The sequence below is a fragment of the Serinus canaria genome, chromosome 4 (genome assembly GCF_022539315.1).
Source record: "Serinus canaria isolate serCan28SL12 chromosome 4, serCan2020, whole genome shotgun sequence".
Classification (NCBI taxonomy): Eukaryota; Metazoa; Chordata; class Aves; order Passeriformes; family Fringillidae; genus Serinus; species Serinus canaria.
This window is the reverse complement of record NC_066317.1, coordinates 15,730,286-15,748,830: the sequence shown is the minus strand read 5'-3', so window position 1 is coordinate 15,748,830 and position 18,545 is coordinate 15,730,286. Positions and strand designations below refer to the sequence as shown.

General features: G+C 43.5%; 1 protein-coding gene across 4 annotated transcripts in view; it reads left to right on the top strand.

Annotated features, from left to right (window-relative positions):
• Window positions 1-18,545, top strand: part of ARHGAP24 (Rho GTPase activating protein 24) — a 184,471-nt gene that overhangs the window by 96,556 nt on the left and 69,370 nt on the right. Inside the window, exon 1 of one of the 4 annotated variants that reach the window (XM_018926877.3) lies at window positions 14,944-15,103. The exons of 2 other annotated variants lie outside the window; for them this stretch is intronic. The gene's annotated coding sequence lies outside the window, so the exon portion shown is untranslated. Of the gene's footprint in view, window positions 1-14,943; window positions 15,104-15,236; window positions 15,400-18,545 lie in introns of those variants that run through there. One more of the 4 variants, XM_018926879.3, reaches the window with a different exon arrangement.

Sequence of the window (18,545 nt, the reverse complement as noted above, 5' to 3'; positions counted from 1 at the left end):
CTGCCACTAGGTTTGATTTAAACCATTAACAGCAAATGCTCAGATCTCAAGAGATGTTGTAACCTTCCTGTAGCATAAACATCATGGGAAAATCAGAAACTTAGGCTGATTTGAATTAGAAAGAAATAATATAAAAATTGAGTTATGGATTGTGATGGGCAGTTGACACAACTATTTTTTTAGGGACATACACCTCTCCAAAGAGGGAAGGAGGTGACTTTTTTTCTCATACATCTTCCATTTGCTGAAGGCTTCACCAAATATTTCCATTTGAAGCCTAATATTAGCACCCTGATACTGCATAGCAAAACATCTTTTCCCATGCCTGTGTTTAATTGCTGCAAATCCAGCAGTTCCCACGACTTGTTACAAGTTCTTTCCACTAAAATTGCTGAATCTTGGAATTCAAGCTATCAAAAATCACATCTGTGAAAGTAATGAATCTTACATCAAATCCTGAGTGATTTGACATCACTTCCTTAACTGTTTTCCATGTTCTCCCTCCCATTTTTGTTCTCCCATCTGGGAGCAATATTCTTTTTTTTTTTTTTCCCTGAAGGCCTTATTGTTTAGATTGGAAGGGCAGTGTCATATCAAACCCAGTTGCTGTTTTGTTACTTTGATTACAGTAGAACAACACATTCAAAACTTTGCATGAACAAAAAATATCTCTATAGGCCTTTCAAAAGTGCCACAGTTACGGATTTCTTGTGACCTGCAGGTATAACCCAAATGTGCTGACAGCATGCTGTAAGGGAGCAGGCTCCCTCAACCAAGCTTCAGTGGCTAAATTGGAAGAAAAGCAGGTTTAAATGACAGTAGAAATTGTGAACAACTAAGTTATATTTCAGTGGGTTTTTAAAATCATACCAGACATTATTTTTAATAGAAATAGTAGCTGTGCTGGGGGCTGTTTTAATAATGCAGTAGATGGCAATTGAGATTGTCTCTGCACGTTCACATTTCAGCACACACACACAAATATATAGGGGGGGGTGTGTGTGTGTTTATATATATATATATATATATATATATATATATACACACTGAAAATTCAGTAGCCTGCTGGCTCCCAAAGGAGTGGGCTGCATAATCAGATCACTGTACAGCTGAGCAGTCTCTAAACCCCAAAGTTCAGCAGATGTCTTGCTCCTCCAGAGCATATGTACCAGAGAAAGGAAAAGTGGCCTGACTTCTTTCAGTGGTGTGGGGATGTGCCTGTTCGTTCTGAGAAGTAAAACAAGATGTCCCTGAGAGATTACTTTGTCCTGTATTGACTTTTCTTCTTTATTTTTTTTCTCCCTTAAAGTAAATGAGTCAACTTGAGCTTTCTAAAACCCTTATTGGAAATCTTTTTCCCAGAATTAAAGAAAGTGTTTTAATGAGTTTCCAATTAAGAAAAAAAGGCCCTTAGTAATATAATTTGTTAACACCCACTGAAATAGTAAAACCCCAAACAAATGAACATCAAGCCTGTGAACGTATTGTATTTCCTTCCCTTCCCTTAATATGTCCAGAATAAAGCCATGTGATAGTTGAGATTCTTGGTAAGTGTGGGCCTGGCCCAGCAGTGTTTAGAGGGAAGGTACAAGTGGCTTTTATAGCAATAGTTCTATGTCAGAAACCTTCCACAGGGCTTTTGCAAATTCCATACAAGATCAAAACAACGCAATAATAATTCCAGTCCATTTTACTTACAGCTGCATTTGAGGAGAGCTGTATATGCTGTAGCATGTGCTTTCCTACACTCATATCTTCCTTGATGATCCCCGTTATTCTACATTATCAAAAAAATTGCTGCTCAGCTATTTCCCTGCAAGGGTAATTTCTCTGTTAACAGACTTTGATTCAGATGGTTGCCCCTAAATCAAAGCCAGGACAACAGGGTGCACATCTACTTAGAATTATCTTTATTATTAAATTAGCAAACAAATAATAAGAATAATATTTTTGAAACAACAGACTGTAGAAGGAGCAAACCTGGGTTCTTGTTACCCAATACCCATGGTATTCACCGTGCCACTACACAAATAAATAGTTTAAGGTGATCCATCTGCCCTAAGTGCAAATAGATGCCACATTAAAATGGGGGAAGATTACATTTGTAATTGCTCACCATTTATCTTTTTCTTGAAACGTTTATGGTTCATGAAACATTTATACCCATTTATGCTAAGAAGCAAGTAGAACATAAGTGATTGCACAGGGTGTTAGTTTTCTGAGGCAGAAGTACGCAGATGCATTCAGTAAACTTGAAGGAATAATTTACCCACTTTCTTAGAGAGATGTGGACATTTTAGCATTACCTCCTTTTCTCCTGCAGAGAGGTACTTCATCTTCTCTAAGAGCAGAGCACAGTGGGATTTTGTCGTAAAGTAGCTAAGAATAAGTGCTTAATAAAGAAGGAGTAAGTCCTAGTGAAATTATGCAGAAACAGCACGAACAGCCAGTCCCTAATTCACTGGGGAACTTCCTCCATGTTCATTCCCTTTATGCTGGCCCTTCGAGCAGAAAAAAAAAAAATACTGTGCTTATAGGGCACAGCGGGAGGATCCATGCTGGCAGAGTAACCTGTGATTTGTGGATCCTCAGCACTGAATTGCTCCCCTAGGGTGGCAGAGCAGGGCTGGACCAGCCTTTTAGTCCTGCTCTTTGCCTTTTAATCCACCTGCCTGTGCACAGGTCATCTCCAGGCTCTCTCAAGATGAAACACTTTCCTGGACATAAAAGAAATCCCTTCTAGCTCCTGAACACGTGCACTATGTGCTTCCTTGTATGACCTCCTAGGTCATATCCTCTCGCCTTGTGTTGTGGGCATGGCAAACTACCTGCTGAAGGGAAGGGAGGCTAGGGCCAAGCCAAGGCAGCTCTGATGACAAGCAGGGTCTTAAAACCCAAGTCTGAAAGAACTTTCAAAAGGAGGCTGCTCACTTTGTAGTTATGTGTAAGTCATGCTTAAATAATGTCAAATGATTTGGCATTTGCTGGTTTCCAGCTAAGTATGGTCCCAGGAGGGTGTAAAAGGAAAACCAGTAATTTCATACACATTTACAGTAATTTCATAGACGAGTGTTGCAGGATCAGTAATGTTGAAAGGTGCTGAAGTTCCTTTTCAGGTTTTGATGCTTGAAAGGTGCTGAAGTTCCTTTTCCTTTTGATCCTTCTTTTTGCACCTTCCCTTGTGCTATAAAGCATAACTTTGTATTTACAGCTTGTGAATCACCTTAGCATGGACCCAGGTTGTTTTTCAACCTCTCATTATCTTTTAATATGCACTTGATCAAGTGAGCCACTTACTGACTAATTGCTCTAATTTGCATATTGATAAACTGAAGTGATGGTAACTGAGCTTGAAAAGCTCTGTGAGCAATTCCTGTGGAAGACAGGAAATATCTCTGTTAATATTGCTTTCATAAACTGTAGTTGCTCTCATTATCTTGGAGCATCTTTGATTCAAAGGGCATTTGCTTAGAATCACAAAAATGAGAAAACTTGCTTGCTCAGCCTGGACTGGTTTTTGTTCAGAGAGGCAGATCTCTGGTAAGAGAGGATTGTATTCCTGCATGCTGCCTCTGTTGACAGTGCTTGCTGTTTCTTTTGAAAGCCCTTTGCCCTTTTCCATTGTGTGGCTGACCCTGCAGCATTCCTGTGTGCCTCTGGCTCTTTGAGCAGTATTTTGAGATTAAACTGGTCATTCTGATACATTGCATATTATAGCCTTTGGAAGTGTAACTTTCCTAACTGGAAAAGAAACTATTACCCCATCAAAATGTACTATTTTCTTTCATAATTCAGATGACCTGCTCCATAAACAGAATGTGGGGTCACATTTGCTTTAAACAGCTGTGCCCTCCCTTTGACATTGCAGGCAATTACTTTCCCTTCACTGGTGACTGGATTGCTTTCTGTAATGCAAGCATTTCAAAGTTTCATTAATGTGGTTCAGTGCCTGGGGCAAAGGCTTGCTGGCTCCTCTGCCCTCCCTTGTCCAGATGTGCTCTGCACAGTGCAGGTGGATCACCCATGGGCTGTGTCTCTGGTTGGATGCCAGCATGCACAGTGAGACTCTTCTGTGCACCTGCAGGTTTAACTTTGCCTTGGACACTCTTGATGCCACCAAAATGTGGATTATGGTACAGGACTTCCCTTGAGTGGCCAAGCCGTTCTCCAAGTACATTTTTCCTATCTTAACTCACAACTGTGGTTTGTCAAGGGAATCCTGAACAGATAAGAGAGAAGAAAATATGGAGGGAAGCCTATTTCAAATTAAGGCATGCTTTCCATCATTAAAAGGTTTTTTCCCTGAAATCTTAAAAAAGGCCTGTAATTATATGGTATTTTCCCAAAGCAGATGACTTTAACCAAGAAACTTGGCTTATGCCTTCCTGTAGAGCAGCCAAAGTAGAGGTAATATTTACCAGATTTGACATGAGAGATCAGTAGGAATGTAAATAGAGTAGTCCTCCAAGAGACACTAAAGCCAGAGCAATCATCCTGAGTCCTTTGACAAATTTGCTAACATCTGTTCTGGTGCCATTTCTGCTGTACAGACCTGCCATTAACCATGGAGATGAAAAGACTTTAATTAAATGAGCAGATTGACATATTAAACTTTGATAACATTGTGCCATCTGGGTGGGTTCTATTTGCAATTCTCTCTGCAGCTTCTTAGATTTAGGGTATATTTCGCACTGCCCCACTTATTTTTGGGAAGATACACTGACCCTAGAGCTCTGGGGTTCCTAAGGCAAGGTGTCAGGCTCTAAGTATGTGTAATAAGATGTGTATTGCAGCATCTCACTTCTGAGCTGCATAACTTTTGTTTTACAGTTTTGGTTTTGCAGTTAGGTCTGATTTTACCAGCACGTTGCTACCTAGTCTTGGCTACAACTGTAGATTTCAGATAATAGGAGCATAAAAATTACTTATTTATCATTACTAAACTTCAGCCAATAGATAGGATGGGTTACAGATTAAGAAACCTTTAAGATGTGCCTTAAAACCCCCACACTATTCATAGATTCATTCCCTGCTGGCTGGGTTCGTACAAAGTAGTCAGTTCAAGAGAAGATTGCTCTTAATTAAGGTGGAAATTGATAAGTAAAATTTTGCAGTGCTTTAGATGCCTAATGTGCTGAGTGTATTTAGCTTACACTGTAGTATTTGTCATCCCTTCAACTTGTAATAGATTGGAGCAGGGTGTTTATTATGATGAGATGCTGTTATAAATAAAAGGCTTTTACAGCTTCAGAGAAAATCTTTATACAGCTTAATTGTGTAGACAGGTTCAATTCTCAGGAAGGCCAAGAGGGAAATCAGTTGATAATTTTAATCCAGAATCAATTTTCTTTAAGCTTTTGAAACGTGCTCATCCAAGTTTTTCATGCAGCAGCTGGTTTCTGCTGAACTGGCAGGTGGAGTGTGTTACTTCAGCTGGGCTTCGCTTTATACAAAACTGAATATCTGGGGAACAGATGAACTTGTTGGAGTTCAGATGAATACTTACCTGTCTGCCAATACTCTCATCTCTGAGTGAGATAATCTTCCTGCTGCAGCATATGAGCCAATGCTAAAAGTACTGCTGCTGAATGCTGCTTTTCTGCCTTTTTAGCTGCAGGATGCTGTCTCCAATATTTCAGGAACCTAAAGGAAAGGATTTGTCAGGACTTGAAGAGGTTTTAATGTCTGAACAACTGCATGGGAGGCTATGGATAAAATGTAGTGGTCTGGTTAGAGTGCAAGGAAGACAGTTTCAGACTCTCCGTCTTCCATGATAATGTCACTTGAAAAACTTTATAACTTGTTTTTTAGTTTTTATTTATCTGGTTTCTTTGGAGTACAAGATGCAGGGTTGTCTTTGGCCAGTAAAGCCACCTTTTATCCAAGAGACAACAACCTTCCTGACAAATGCCCATGACTTGCACTGTTTTTCATCCCCATTTTTGTGTAATCACTGTTTGAAGGAAGCATGTCAGCTAAGACAGGTGTGTTTGCAAATCCTGATGATGTCAGGTTGTAGCTCATTTAGTATGGGGAAGGACATTTGTAAGTGCTGTTAGTCTGGCTGTAATACCTTGCCTGTGTACACATTTTGTCTGGAAAGGCTCTAAAGAGAAATCAATACAGGCATCAAACAAAGGAGTCCTGCTACCAGATGTAGGTATAAAGCCAAGGAACAGGGAGAAGAATATACAAAATATGGGATATTTATGCTTCTGATAGTGAATGCACATCTGCAGTTTGGAACATGCTGTAATTGTAGTATTAATGAGAAATTCCTGTATGCTTTTGAAGTCCTCTTACTCCACTTGAAGTTATTTAAAGGATTTTTGCAGGACATCCCATATCCTGTGTGTCTGAAGGTTGCCGCTCTACAACGGTACTGGTTGGAAACATTTTGATTATATATCCTTCAGTAAATAGTACTGGCTGCTTCCAAATGTTACTGAACAGTTGTGCCTTCTGCTGTGGTAGTGTGTAGGATATAGATGAGCTAAGGCTTGTGGATTTTCTGTGCGCATGTGTTTCACTTACAGAGAATGGCCCTGCTTTACAGAGCTGGGGTTGATTTGGCTTAGTTCCTCAAAGTTCCCAACATGCTCCTAATTGACACAGATGCATTTAGGATGTAGCATGGGTCAGGGTGTTTAATTCCTTAGGGCCCCCTAAGGATGATGTGTTTGTAAAGGGAAAACCAAATGTGCTTTATCACCTTTGAAAAGTGTGCAATTGTAGGAAGTATAGGAAAAGGTCATCTAAACAGTGTAAGACCATGGAACTTTATTGGATTGGTGTAAGGGTAGTGATTACAGTCTCAGAAATCACGTTCTTGTTTCTCAGAGGATGAGGCAAAACTGCATCTTGTGTTCCACAGACATCAGGATTGCAGTGAACCTGCTGCACAGGTCAGGGGAGCACGGCATAGGGGAATGCTCTAATGAGCCCTGTCAAAGTAAAAAGCTCATAAATATCACTGGAGCAGTGAATCTATCCCCAAGCCTCTGTTTGGGTGTAATATAGATCCTTCATGAAGTGCTGGCAGCAAGCCTAGATGTTTTCTGACAGGGCTCTGCTCTCAGCACGTTTTGATCCTGCCCTTTGGAAGATACTCATGACTTGTTTCTTCTCTAGCCTGGATTGACCAAGAAATTAAGGGTTTTTTAGTAGCTGCCAAAAGTTGTGCAGTGAGTGTGACAGCTCAGCTCCAACAGCCAGCAAAAATGGGCGGCTCAGGTAGGAGGCTGTGTGTGGAGTGGTAGATTGCAGGATTCCTCAGGGATCCCCACTCCATACTGCAGCTGAACAAGCCAAATTGGAAATAAACTCATGGCTGTACCCTGCTCTCACTTCAGAATGGGGGCATCTGCTGAGGACACCTCTACCCTGGGCAAAGCAAATCCATAATTTATTTTTGGCCTTGTTAGTGATGGAGTGAGCAGTGGCAACAAACAGGGAACAAATACACTACATTTCTGTTCCTGGAGCTGCCTCTCTCAGGTCTGTTTTAGATAGTTCACTGTAGCCCCATTACATATTCAGCTCTTTGGTCCCCAGCACAAGAGCAAGTCCAGGGGAGGGATACCACTGAGCTACATTGCCTCGGGAGAGGTGTCTCTGCCCATGGCAGGGGAATTGGAACTAGATGGTCTTTAAGGTCCCTTCCAAACCATTCTATGATACATTCATTTTACTGTTTGTGAAAAGAGATAGAGATACTTACTTGCTTAGTGCAGTCTAGAGGAATAATATGTTTATGTAACTGCCTTCTTAAATATATTTTATTATCATTAGCCATAAGAAAAACTATTCTCTTGTCTTGGTTCCTGGAAGACAACAGTTATACCTAGTAGACATTCATTATTTTAGGATTTAGCTATATGGGATATGGAAAATGAGTTTTCACTAGTCTTTTGAATCAGCTTATGGACTGCACAAAAGCGTCTGTGGACAGAAGCAAGATTTCTGCCTTCTTCCTGTGTCTTCCCTTGACCCTTTCTCAGAGTTAAAGCAATGCAATGCACAGAAACTTTTATCTTTACCTTCCAGCTTGCTGTTGAGTCTGTGTTTTTGGAACAATATACTGATCCTAGCTGCCAACTTGTAGCTGATGTGCCTCCGTGTGTGTGTGTTGTGAAATGGTGGTGCATAACTAATTCTTGCCCCGTCCTTGTTACACTCTCCCAGGACCTTTGGAATAAAAATAAACTTATGGAAAGGAACAGTGATCTCCTGACAGAGCCCACGTTACACAGCATAAGACAGGTCTCTCATGGAATTGATGCTGTAACCTAGGAAAACTACTGAAGTCCATATGTGTGATTTGTGTATTATTAATATTTTATAAATTATAGTTGTAAGTCAGTTTTTTTTGTAGGATCTTTGAAGGTCCCACAGATGATCTATAAAGACAAAGCGTTTTTTACTGAGCTTGATATCAGAGGTGCTACTGATTACAGTCATTTTTATTGGGATGCCTCTCCAGCAGCCGTGGGAGTAAAGGCATAGTCTCATTTCATTGGAGCTGATTTATAGGTGTCAGGCTATGGCAAGTTTCAATCATCTCAGACTAGGGCTGTGTTTGAACTGATGACCCAGGAGGGACCAGCTTTAAAGAGCTGGATTCATAACTGATGCTCCAGATGAACTGTACCTCTCTGGTGCATGTGTCACTGAGTTGTTGGAAAAATTGCTGGGAAGCAAACCCAGAGGATGTGCTGTCTGGTTCTCAAAGGCTAAGAGTTTGAGAAGTTCTGTTTGCCATGTAAGACAAATAATATGCTTTTCTGGCTTACATGGAGGGTTGTTTCCCATGGTGAAACCTAAAAACCCTGTTCACCTTCAGAACTGCTGCTTATTTTTTGACTTCCTCTCTGATTTGAAACCAAGATGCTGCTATTCACCAGCATTTCACGGTGATACAGAGGGAGACACAGGTCCCATGTGCTCTCCTGACTGAAAGTTGACATGATTGTGTAATAAGTCTTGAATCCACATCTGAGCTTTCTGAATTCCATGTTTAATTAATAAATTTTTATTTACTCCTCCTTTTCGTAAACCAAGGAAATAACAGCTGGTGTTTGCTTATGACAAGTAGACAGATGCATCACACAAACACTGTACTTTTCCAGCATCAAAACTGAAAGGGAGTTAATATCTGAAGGGCAATCTGTGGATGCATCTGTGTTTATGAACCTGTTCATTCCAAATGTAACAACCAGATATAAGGGGAAGATAGAAAATATGTTGTCTTTCACAGTAATTTTTTTATGATGTTTTCTTCCAGACCTGCTATAATGTTTCTCCTATCTCCCATTCCCCTTAGGAATATTCTTTGAAAAATAGCATATTCTGGCAATTTTTTCTTGTGACCTAGCTCTTAGAGAGGGTTTCTCTAAGCTGCAAGGCAGAACAAGAACAGCAGCCAAAAATGTAATTGGGCAAGTTAAATAGTGTGCAGCTGAGAGCCCTTTGCATGGTACAGCTGACAGAAGCTTCCATGAGAAGATCTCAGCATGATATTCAGGGTTATTTGGGCATCCCAGAGGGCTCCACAAATATAACCAATTCCAAGCCCAAATACACAAACATATGGAGAAGGACTAATTTCTTACATATCAGCTGAACTGTATTTGGACTGCAGTGAAGTTGGAAGAAAATGGAGGAAAGCACTCTGGAAGATTTATTCTTGTGCTGGGATATGCAAAACCAGATGCTGCATCTGTATCACAGAGGAAATAATTTCTGTGATTGTAACATCCTCTTTGCTGTTATGGTTGCATGTGTGACTGACTTTCCACCTGTCTATGAAAAGTCTACAGCAATTTTATCCAGCAGAGCAACTGAAAGGACAGTTCAGCTTCTCCTAGGGCTGTCTAGAAATGCCTATCACTGTAATGCTGCCTTTAGTAATGCTAAAGGAAAAGCTGGCAGCTTTGCTTTCAGCAGAGATTATTTTATTGACAGCAAGAGACTTGTTGACAAAGTGGAGGGCAGATAGAAATCTGGACATCCTCACATATTCTAGGCACTTTTAACAAAGAGCCCCAAGTGTTCTTGTCACAGTGAATTCCCTAAGCAGTTGGGGATTTATGGGTACTTCAAAGATTCCCCTTGTGGTGTTCCACATGTACCTACACTACATAGCTGTCTTCCTCCATACCTCCTTCTTTACTATATTTGTGGTCATATTAATAAACACATGCCATGAAACACAAGGGATATGCTCAATTTAAATCAGCATGTGATCTATAATTCACATTTCTGGGTGTTACTCCCATTTTGCATGGGTGTAGCCCAGCTGGCACCTCTGAAAACATTCCTGCCAATAAAGTACTAAAAATGAAGAGAAGTAGAGGCTCAAATCCCATTTAAGCACACACTGTGAAGGAAAGGATTTTGTTCTGAAGTCACATGAAGTATTAAAAATTATCCCAGTTTGAAAGTTGCAGTCTCTCCAGGAATAAGGAAGAATCTTTTGAGTGGGATGTGAAGCAGATACTTTAAGTGGCAGATCCCAAACCTTAGAGGCCAAGCAGAAATCATTAAGCAGCTGATTTTGTCAGTTAAGAAATTTAATTTATTACTTCTCATGGTACTTGGGAAGAAAGTAAAATGTCTGGCAAAACAGCTTCCCTCACCTCAGCCAGCTGGCACGAAAGGAAAATTAGTTGAACAGTCTGGATTCAGGGAGCTGCAGTCAGGACCATGACATTTGCAGGCTGCAAAGTTGCTGCGTTTCCCATCTTGCTGTCCCTCCCCTTGTTCCCTGCCCACCTACACAAACAGCTGTTCCCTGCCCAGGCAGCCCTGGTGTCCACCAGTGTCCAAAAATGTGAGGAACGCAGCCCCACAGCGCTGTGGCCAGCGCTGCGCCAGCCACTGGAACACGTGCTGTTTACAAAATACTGCTCTAAATATTCCCTGGTGCCACGGAGAACTGAATTGGGAGGCAACAAAGACAACAGAAGGAGATTTTTTTGCCTTTTTTATGAACTGTAGTGGAAGGTAGGAGGCCATTGCTAGCATAATTTTGACTTGGAGCAGTGACTTATCTAGGCAGTGGTAACTTGCATTCAGACTCTGCTCCTCTGAGCCCTAGGGAGAGCAAGTGGACCCAGGGACTCTGCAGGCTTGTGGCACAACTTTTTTCCTGGGTTTCTTCAGCGCACTCCCAAGCTCAGCTGATTCACTTAGGTACAGCTACAGAGAGGATTAAGGCTAAACCTGATTTGTAATAAGGAAACCTACAGCACAAAGCCTCGGAATTTTGTCTCAAACAGTTAAATAACAACCACTGTTTTCCAGGGCATCGTTCTTGCTCATCTGCTTTTGACCAAAATATGCAGCAGTCTTACAGATTGGCTTCCAACCAAACTGATCTTGCTGTGTCTCCCGCCACTATATGGGACCACCACATGATTTAGGTGGATGTTCAGAAGGCATTTTCTCAGGAGGACAGAGAGGTTTAACCTCAGCAGTTCAAATGGAAAATGGTGCATACTTGCTATGATGTGGTTCAGCTGTCTGCAGGGCCTTGGCAGTAGCAAATCTCTTCGTGAGTTCAGTAGTGAACTCTAAATCTTGGCAGCTGTGGGCCAGTATTTCCACTCATCTTTCCATGCATGGTGTCAGCCAACATCTGACTCTTTGGAGAGTGGCTGACTGTTGAATACTTGCATCACTGGCTTGCTGTTAAACAGGAGAGGTGAATTAGTCACCAACAACACTGAAAAGTTCTCAACACTCTCTTCACCTCCGTCTCACCAGCACTGCTGGGTCCTAGGCTTTGGGAACAATCCAGATTGGTGCAAACACAAACCCACCACTGTTGGGGAAGGAAGAGTTGGTGTGTGAACTGTTTCAGGAGCTTGAAACCACAGATCAATGGGCCTTGACAATATCCATTTGAGGGTGTTGAGAGCTGGATGGTTTCATTGTGAGTCTGCTCTTCCTAATCTTTGAGATTGGGGACATCAGAGAAGGCTTCAAGAAGGCCAAACTCACCCGGATATATGAGAAGGGCCTAACAGAGGATCCAGGAGATGCCAGGCCCGTCAGTGATACAGGCCCTTCAGTTCCTGGGAAAGTTACCAAAGGAATTCTCCTAGGAACTGTCACAGGATACACGAAGCAGGGGATTGGGAAAAGCCAGGATAGATTCACCAAAGGCAAATTGTGCTTGACAGAGCTGACCACCTTCTATGCAGAGGAACTGCTCGGTCCAAGTGGGGCAGGTGGTTGGACATTATTTACCTGGATTTCTGCAGGGATTTCCATATGGTTTCCCACAGCCTCCTCCTGGACAAACAGACCCATTATGAGCTAGACAAGTGGTGCTTGCAGTGGGTGGGGAACTGGCTGGCAGGAATCATCCAGGAGGTGCCAGTAAACAGCTCCTCTTCAGGCTGGTGACCTGTCACAAGTGGGGTCCAGCAGGGATTGGTATTGGGCCCAAAACTGTTAATATCCTGACAAGTGATTGGTGTGATGAGATCAAGTGAACCCGGTGAGGTTTGCCAATGATTCCAAACCAAGTGGGAAAGGAGACACTTTAGAAGGGAAACCCACCTTGTGGAAGGGGAAGACCTAGATACGCTGGAAGAGTGGACTGCCTGAAACCTTATGAAGCTCAACAAGGCCAAGTGTAAGGTCTTGCACCTTGGAAAAAACATAATCCATGGGTGCAGCACAGGCTGTGTGTGATCTGCCTGGTGGGAAGCAGCTCTGTGGAAAGGTCCCAAGGGGGTCCTGGTGAGCAACAAGCTCAGTATGAGCAAACAGTGCTGCTTGTGGCAGAGATCCAACGGGATGGTGGGATGCACCAACAAGGGCACAACTGGCAGAGATAAAGGATCATTATCCAGTTCTACTCATTGCTTGTCAGGCCACACCTGGAATCCTGTGTTCAGTTTTGGTCCCCACAATACAAAAGTATGTAGACAAGTTGGAGGGGGTCTGGGGAAGGGCCACAAAGATGATCAAAGGACTGGGAAGGCTGCCATATGAGGGAAGGGCTGAGAGAGATGGGTTTGTCCAGCAGTGAGAAAAGAAGGCTTAAGGGAGGCCTTATATCACCATGTTCCAGTATTTAAAGGGTGCCTATAAAGATGGAGACTTTTTTTTACAAGGAGTTGCATGGAAAAGGTGAGGGGTAATGGTCACATGTTATTCCTGGGGAGATTCCAATTTCTGTGGTCATTCCATGAACTCACTGGAGGAGAAGCAGCTCCAGAAAGCAGACTGCTGAGACCTGGGGGATGGGTGATGTCTGTAACTCTATCATTGCCCTTCCAACTGGGTAGAATTGTGAATTATTCAGAAAAACAGTGTTGAGTGTGATACTTGCTCAACGTGACTGCAAGAGGCAGGGCTGTGTTCATATTAACAGCAGTGTTCCCATGGATTTTGGTAGGGAAGGAGCTGCTTTGTAACATTGGAATATGATGTATTAGGAGGGGAATATTTCTCTCCTGTGGTGACTTCACTGGGTGCAGCTGGTCCTCAAATGTGTTCTGAAGTAGTTTCTCATTAGGATCAACTCATGGGAAGTAACAGATGGTGAAGTGAGACTAAATTAGTGAGAACGTTGTGCTGGGTTAATGCTCTTTCTCTCTATAAATAATAGCTGGCGAGTGGAGCAGGAATGAAGACATAACACTGTTATGTTTGTGGCTACCTCTGCTGCTGCTACATAGATGTTATATGATGCCTTCCAGCATGTTTGGTTAGCACTGGAAAAGAGTAGAAAGAATTTGCCAGCCCTTTCACGATGGCAAAAATACTGCAATTCTGCTGCAGAACAAATAAAATCCAAGGAATGCTCAAAGACTTAGGAGGGGAAACAAGTGTGGGAGACAACTTTACATTAACAGACAGTCAACTTCTTCATACAAAAGTGAAACAAAACCCAGCGTCTCTCCTCTGCTATTCCTAGTAAGTCTCCAACTTTTTATTGTTTACTTCTATCCTAAAATCTTCCATTTGAAATATATGCATTTTAATAAGACTTAACTTGCTGTGGGTTCAGATGTCCTGGCTTGTTGTCAGGCACACTTCACGGCTGGAGCAACTACCAGGAGAACCACTGTGGCTTTACCAGCCTTTTAGAATGCCACAAGTGGCTGCTGCCAGCCATCACCTGCCCCTTCCCATTTCTTTGTGTGACACAGTGTGAATATGTGTGACGCTGGTATCCACAGACTGGAAGTTTTACATTCAAATCTGCATCTGCCATCCTGGCTCAGATATTGGCAGCAGCTCTGGCATCTTTGTCTTGAATGACATCTTCTGCAACCTTGGTCTTCAGTGATTTTTTTCAGGACACAGCAATGAAAAGCTTTGCAAAAAATAATTCCTCCTGAGGTTTTTTTTTCCCCTGGACATGTCAGCCTGTGCCATAAACTTACCTTATGGGCCATTTTGTAGACTTTTTTGCAGACCTTACTCAGTGCCCCACAGGACATATGCTTCTGTTAGAGATCTTCTTGAGGTGTTGGCCAGGATTAAATCCTTCTCTGTTTCCCATGCTAGTCCTAACTCCTTAGTGGAAGCAGGTGCTCATACTATTACAAACAAACAGCACAAACCCTAACAGTGTGAAACTTTGGTTTGCAGGAGGACACACAGATCTCTGAATGGCTCAGGGACTAAGGAGATATACTTCCTCCAGGGATCTTTTATCATAAAAGCAGCTTAAGTGACTCACTCTTTCCCGAGGATATTCTTAAAACAACCTCAGTCAGTTCATCTTTTAGTGGTCAGAAAGAAGATTTATTCTGTGCTGTCTTTCAAAAAAAAAGAAAAAACATCTTTTGAAAAAAGTCAATGGCCATATTTCCAAGAGTATTTGGGCTGTATTAGAGGTCTGTAAGGCTCACTAATGCATGGGCTGACTGGCACTATCTTCACTCAAGCAAGTGCTCCAGTGAAAAATTCAGTGCTATTTTTAGTTCCCTCACAACAAACTGCTTGATTGTAAGGCCTGGGGAACCGTGACACCGTGATTGTGAGGGGTCTGCTGGAAAAGGCAGAAGGACGAGGCACGGCAGCGTGCTGGCTACGCCGGGGACTCCGGCTGATGCACAGAGGAACACGCCAGGAGCAGGTATTTTAAATCATCTCCTAAGCCTTGCTCTGCCCACGAAATGAAGCTGCTGGCCAGAGTCAGGGCATGAAAGCGTTAGCTGGCTGGCTCTATCTGCTCCTGCCCTTAAAGATTTCATTCCATAAATTCCTGTCCTGACCGTCAGCTTTTAAGTCGTCTCCTCTCGTTTCCTAGCCTTTTCTGGGATTTTGCAGGATCTTTAGGCAAATTAGCAAATGGCAGTAGCCGGAGAGAGATAAGTTTCCCGAGCGGAAGGCGTCGTGCTCTGGTGGAAGCCCGGCCGTGGCGGTGCCTGGGTGAGTAGCCGGGAAAGAGCCGGAGCTGCAGCCGGCAGAGGACGCGGCCGGCGGGGTCGGTCCGAGCGGCCGGAGGGGCTGCAGCGGTGCCCGGGCCGTGTCCGAGTGCGAGCGACCCCCGGCCCCAGCGCCGCTGACCCCCGGCCCGCCGGACCCCGCCTCGGCCGCGGCGCTCCCCGCAGGTCGGTCCCGGGCGCGGGCAGCCGGTCCCGGGCGGCTCAGGGGCTGCTCCTGGGCGCGGTGGTCGCCATTCCTGGGCGGTGGAGTCACGGGCGGGACGGGCGCCAGGGCCGGGCAGGGCGCGCCCGGCCGCGGCTGCCCGGGCTCGGCCGCCGGCGGGCGCCGGTGCCAGGTGAGCGTCGGGAGGCTCCGCGGCGCTCCTGCTCCGCAGGGACCGCAGCACTGCCGGCGGGATGGGCCGCCCGATCCCGGCTGCATCCCTCCCGTCCCCGACAGCTTCCAAGAGCTGGTGCTGTTTCACAGCCTCTGCCAGCCTGCTTAAGAACGAGGATCCCGGCCTGCTGGGGACGCGGCGCTGGAGCGGCGGCGGGGCTCGGCAGGGAAAGTTGTGCGTGTGTGAAGTGCCCTGGGGAGCGGGGCAGTGCTTTGCTGTCTCGCATTTGCACCCCTTTGGTTCAACTCGGCTGTGCAGCGCTTGTGAATTCCTTGCCTCAGAGTCAGACCCAGGCTTTGGAGTGAGCGTTGATGCAGTTTAGCTGCATTGCTTTGTTTTAAAATAACTACATGTGTTTCGCCCTTAATGATACCATTATCTTAAAATAGCTCGATGTGCTGCCTCCCTTGAGTTACTTGGTAGAAAAAACAGGGAAGGGGAACTGCTGAATTCCCATGAACTTTGTGTTCATAGATCCTGCTAGGCTTTCAGTGTGCTGAGCTGCTGTAGCAGTCTTCCTTGTGTACTAGAAATGTGTATTACCAAACTATTTCTGCTGCTGTGGTCACATTCTCTGCCCTAGCTATGCTTAAGGCACATATGAAAATACAGGTGGAGTGGCACTTCCATTATGGGGGTTTTAGTGTACTCCTGTTAGATCAGTGCATCTATATATTAACAGTGCAGATGGTGCAAGCAGAGTAGCTATAGCATGTGTTGGCTTACTTGTGCATTTGATTAGTTCATATAATCAGGTAATAATCAGTCATGCTCATGGGAGATGAAACAGTTAATGTTTTAGTGCTTGTCTGAAAAAAAAATTCAAATACCCTGTTTTGTTCTCACTGGTTCTGGCCAATCCAGATTTTTATTCTCCAGAAATAGCCTTCATCACTAGTTGCCAGTTTCAGCACTAGTTAATAAAACAAAGGCAAGTAGAATGAAAAGTCAGTTACTCCATGGCCTGAATTCAGTAAACTGATTCTGCATGGTTTAGAACTTGCTATACTTTCAGAGTAATTAAGGTGACTTATTTGGGTTTTCTTCTGGCAAAAAGTAGAAGTGGATGAGGTTTTATTGAAACTTCAGTGATAAATGTTTTAGTGTTAGGGCACTTTTCTGGGACATGCTGTACACATCAGTGTAGATGAAAGCTCTGTGTTTGCTTATGGTGATCAAATGCACAAATTTTACCAAACTGCTGGAAAGGCTGACTGGATATTTCTTAATCAGTGCGGTGTCTTCCCATCTCTTAGTCCTGTTATCATCCCTAGTGTTTAAAGGGCAGGTACCACTCAGCCTACTTCTAGAAATACTTACTGGCATGTTGTAGTGTTTGTGTTTGCAGAGGATACTTGTGCACAGTATAACCCTAACATCTTTTAGGTGAGCAGTGCAGTTTGTGTCTGGCACGTGGTGCAATCAGCCTGGCACAGAGGACACTCTGTGTGACTAACTGCATTGTCTAATTTTGATACTCTGATACCTCTGTATTGGACAGACAAGTGGGCCCGCAAAAGACAAACTTCCTTACCTCAGGGATACTGCCGTCCTTCTCAGCTGCCTGCAGATGCTGTCCCCTACCCTGCTTGAGGACAGCTTGAAGTAGCAGCAGTTGGTGTTTGGTAGTGGGGATATGAGAGGTAAGGGGAAGGGAGTTGCAGTGCTTCTGAGAACTGTTAAGAAGTGAGTATGTGTTTACACAATACTTGGATATAAAACCCCTCTTTTCCCTCACACCCTTAAGCCTTTTAGTTAGGTGTGTGGGTGAGGTGCTCTGCTGCTGGTCACACATCTTGCCTTGAGCACAGGAGAAGGTGGTCCTGCCAGGTGTGTTGTAGCACCCTGATTCTGGAGCTGCTCGTGGATAGAGCTCCCTTCCTATGCTGCTGCCTCTGGGCTTCTCCCTCCTAAATGGGGTTACATTTGTACTTCAGTGTCTGTGCAGGTTCTGAGACAGGTCAGAAATCTCACTTGAAGGAGGTGAAGTGTCTTTCTGGCTTTATTGTACCAGTTGGGAAGTGATGGATTGCACTTGTAAGCTCTGCACCCGATATCTCTTGCAGGCCATAAATCCAAGTGATGCAGCTCAAAAGCAAACTGTAAAGTCCAGGCTGACGTTGTCATTTAAATGTCCATTCAGAGAAATATTGGTTTCTGAGCTATGGTTAAAGATGAGCAGGTGTCAGATTCATTCTCATGTCCTCTGAATGCAGCACAGTAAGTCACAATTATCTCATCTGTTTTAAAACAGCTTTCTGGGTTTTTTGAGGTTTTTTTCCCCCTGATCTTTGTTAGCTAATTCAAGAAGAAATGGCTTATAAATTAAACATCATTTTCTAATGAATCCAGCTCATCCTTCTTAAGCCAAGTCTGATACAAAACCAAACTCACTTTAATCATTAAATGAAGTCATTGACTTTTTTGTCTGTGGATGTCAGATGGTAGCAGATTACTGAAGTACTTAACCTGAACATTATCCATGGACTGCAGCTTCCTCTTCTTCCAAGATACTGTTATGAAATGTGCTAATACCATGCATGTAAAAAGTTGGAAGTTCTCAGCATTCATTCTTGCTGGCAAAGGAGCAATTAGAACCTTCTCTTGGCAACAGATTTTGTGAATAATGCAGGGGATTTTTTTAATGAGGAAAGGAAGTGTCAGACTTTCAAAATGACCAGGAACATGTTGGGATCATTTAGGTTGTCACAAGAGCTGTTCTGAAACCTTCCCATTTTTTAGGTATGTAGCT